Source organism: Glossina fuscipes, unplaced genomic scaffold, assembly GCF_014805625.2.
Source record: "Glossina fuscipes isolate IAEA_lab_2018 unplaced genomic scaffold, Yale_Gfus_2 3, whole genome shotgun sequence".
Lineage (NCBI taxonomy): Eukaryota > Metazoa > Arthropoda > Insecta > Diptera > Glossinidae > Glossina > Glossina fuscipes.
In genome coordinates, this window is record NW_023998417.1 from 6,993,932 (window position 1) to 6,998,037 (window position 4,106).

Genomic DNA, 4,106 nt, shown 5'->3' on the forward strand with positions numbered 1-4,106 from the left:
TTTTTTTTTTTTTTTTTTTTTTTTTTTTGCTTTCAAGTTTGTTTTCAACTTTTCTACGTTATTTTTGCCAATAGTTTTTTTTTTTTTTTTTACAGCACAAACTGTGATTCTTTCCTTTTCTACATGTTATTTTAGCTTCCGGTTAGAAAAACTAAAAAATAAATATGTTTGTGAATAAGGAAAAGAAAATTCAAATTTCATGCATGTGGTAAACAGGCCAACATGCGTGAGCCTTCCTTTTTTCCTCTTCCTTCTGTCAATTGTCCCTAAACTAAGCTGAACTAGTAAGCTACTGCGTGCATGTTAGTCTTTATGTGCGTAAAATAACTTTAACTTTTATAAAGCAATTTTTTTTTTGTTTTTTTTTTTGTTTTTATTATACAGAGAAATAAATTATTATTTTTGTGCCCACCACCGTAGCGCAAAAGTGTTTTACATTTGTCAGTGCGGTTGTAACATTCGAAAACACTAACGATGGCACAGAGTAAAAATTATATACAATTTTTTCTTTTTTTTTTTTTTTTTAATAAGCGATATCCTTCCATGTATCTTCTGTATGTAGGAATTCTCACAGTTTGCAAAACCTAATTCAAACCTAAAACTTTGGCAAATATGCTGTTAGTTGAGAATAAGTTTACTCCGCCCCACTCCTATGCCCCAAACCAATACAATTTCCTACATCGTTTTCAAATCATTGCTTAGACGTTCACCATAAGTTCGCTCAGTGCAATAATAATTCTTATTAATCAATGAAAAAATATTCTTTACTCCTTTATATAAATATTCGCTTGAGAGCTGTTGAGAAAATGTGTTCAACATACGTCCGAAGGCGGACATAACTTTCTATTCCTTTTCTTTGTTTTGTTTTTTAATATGAATAAATAGATTGATGTGTTCTTCAAATACTAGGTATTCATTAATTTATTATCTATACATATCTATGTATATGAATGCGTAACTTTATATTATTATATGCATCCACACATATACACACACACAAACTAAAATTACATATAATACTGAAATGAAACAAATTAATGTTAACGGATGCATTATGTAAAAATAAATGTAATGAACAATATTTTCAATGCATGTCCTTAGGAAAAGTTTTCGTTCGAACTTACTTAACGGAGTTATTAAATAAATTTCCTGTATGTAATTATATTTGTTATAATTTTGAGGAGAAGAGAAGCATTTACAACCACGCAACGCAAAGCAATAAACAATAAAAAAAAACTAAAATTGAATGCATTCCTCACGTGAAACGTGCGTCAACAATTTTAAACGTAAAAACTTGCGTTATCCACAAGTGTTAGTTGTCCTCAATGCTGAAATGTTCCTTTTATGTTAAAAAAAAAAAAAAAATAAATAAATAAATAAATAAAAATAGGTTCCAAAATGAACTGACAATTTACATATATCATGAAACATATTTTCCAATTTGATTTTTTTTTAATATCATATTTTTATAAAAAATAAAATAATGAAATCGCTTTTACATGTGATAAAAGACATATGACAAATAAGATTCTTGAGAATGACTACACATGTTGATCCTTATTTTCTAAAGCATATTAACGAGCAAGGAATACTGTCGGCATAATCTCACATGTCCATCCATTTCAATTGATTTGCAGCTTGACTTTCACGTAAAACGTATCCCAAATATTTTCCAAATTTATTCATGTTGTTATCAAAAATTTCGTCTCAAATACAAAAATGATATTATCTTGCGCTGCTTGGATTCTTGGCGATTTTCGCGAAGCATTAGCTTAAGAACTGATGCATAAAATTCAAAAAAAAAAAAAAACTTAAGTACGTTCTAGCGGACGTAAGTTGTACATCAACATAACGTTAAATAGTTTACTTGCCCTGAATAAGGCGCAAAGATTATCTTTGTAATCATTACGAATAAATTATAATCCAAGCAACTTTTTAACGTATTCCGTGTTTTCTAAAGCTCTATCAAGGCACATCATCCGCGTTTCTTGGAGAGAAATATAATCTGAATCCAAAGTACGTTTAAAAAAACACTTTCTTTAACAATTTTATTATCATTCTTTTCTGCTTACCTTAGAGACTCCAAACCACCTGAATAGCAGAATAGGTAAGAATCGCGACTACGAAGTCAATGTCGGCATAACACTTATCGATTAGGTACACACCAGTTAGGTTGTGGCCGCCGCCTTCCTATTTTTTTTTTTTTTTTATTTGTCATCTCTTCTTTCTGACAATCATCGTGTTATAGAAATGGTGAATACCCCCGGAGTGATTGATGATCATATTACAAAAAAAAAACAAAAACCGTTAAGACGGTAGGTAGCCTTTCCTTGTTCATTAAAAGCAAGTCATCGCATCTCAAGAAATTCATCAAGAATTCCTTATGTTCCTCTCTCTATTTCCGCACTGTAACGGAGAGGTAATATAGTACGCCGGAGAATATATAGAAGATCCGAACGTGAATGTTATATACAATGCTACCTACGGTACTTCTAGTTATCAATAATGTCAAGAATCGAAAAAGTTTTTTGTTTCAGCTTTTCTGGCAATGCTGTTGGTAGTTTTTTATATTAACTTGATCGCAAATTATCAGAAGACATAAAGTATTTATGTGTTAGGTAGATCTCGTCCCACGCAATTTTTTTTTTTGACTGTTTCAGGGCTATCCAAATATCTTCCTCTTTCTTAGCGTACGGCAATTATCTACGCTATTACTTAACTCTTCTGTCTCTGTTGAAGACCGTATTAAGCATTCGTGTACAATACATAGAGAAATCTTTCCATATTTACGTTGACATGTATTAGAAAGACACAAAGCGCTCTTTACTAAGTTATAAATCATTCAAATTATATCATCTTTGAAGAGTTTTGCATCCACATCTTGTGTGGCACTCATCCGAATGGTATACTAGTACTAGTTACAAGTTGTAGTGCAGACACGTACCTATATACCTTTCGCTTTAGTAAATAATTCGTTGCTTGGTACGTTATCCTTATTATAGTTGTTACCTACTCCTTGCACTTCTCACTTTCCTTGCTTTACTTAACGAAGGTAATAAGAATTCATTGCAAACGTTTACTGATCGCTGATGAAGTGAAGAAACTGTTAGCTAAAGAATAATTCTTCTAACAGTTGTCTTTCGCTAAACCTGCTCCATGGTGTGTTTAAGTTTTCAAAGCAAATCGAAACTTGAGATGAATATCATAATTCCATTACTAATCCCAAGATGCGTAGGGTGTTAGGCACTTTGATCCGGCCAAGGTGTAACATTAGGATTTACTTACTCTTCCACATATTTCACAATTAAATCATCATTTTTGCAATTTAAAAGAAAAAAAAAAAAAAAAAAGAAAAAAAAAAAAAAAATTTAAATATAATTAATAGTTTGGTAAAAGTAATGAACACATCATAGTGACACGGACGCGGACGCGATGTTTAGGGTGAAGTAATTGCAGTATAGCAAGAATATAATCATCAGTCATCACTCATACGTATAGAATTTCAATGAATGGTCAGCAGAAAAACCGCAATAATTAAAAAAAAAATAAAAATAAAAAAAAAACAATATGAAAAACAACAACAAAAAAGCACTCATGCATAAGTAATCTTTGAAATAAACACTATTTCCAGTATTTGGTACATATTTTTTTTTTTTTATGCCTTTCTTAACTTTTAAATACAAATATGCCGGAATAAAGGACGAAAAAAAATTCCGTTTAAATCTATAGATGTCTACGCAACAACGCAGGTTGTTGACGCATTTCTTTGCATGTTTGATGGGGTTTTCAGGTTTAATTTGTTGCAATTACTTATAAAACAATATGCTATTTCCCAAATTATATATGAGCACACGTATAAAAATGGAACTCACGCATACACATACACGATGAATGAAAAAGGGAATAAAATCGAAAGCGAAGAAAATATAAACGAAAAACGAATTTAAAACTAAAAAAAAAAAAAAGAAGCGAACGTGAAACAATTTAGAAAACGATTTAAATGAATTAAATAATTATATGAGAAAAAGAAAAATGCGAATGTGAATTGTAACACGCTTTCAATAATGACAGAAGAGAAAAACAACACCTTTTTAAAAAAAAAAAAA

At 30.5% G+C, this 4,106-nt stretch overlaps 1 protein-coding gene across 11 annotated transcripts in view; it reads left to right on the plus strand.

Annotated features, from left to right (window-relative positions):
• Nucleotides 1-4,106, plus strand: part of LOC119635146 (mushroom body large-type Kenyon cell-specific protein 1) — a 125,515-nt gene that overhangs the window by 102,320 nt on the left and 19,089 nt on the right. The gene's annotated exons all lie outside the window — the stretch shown is intronic.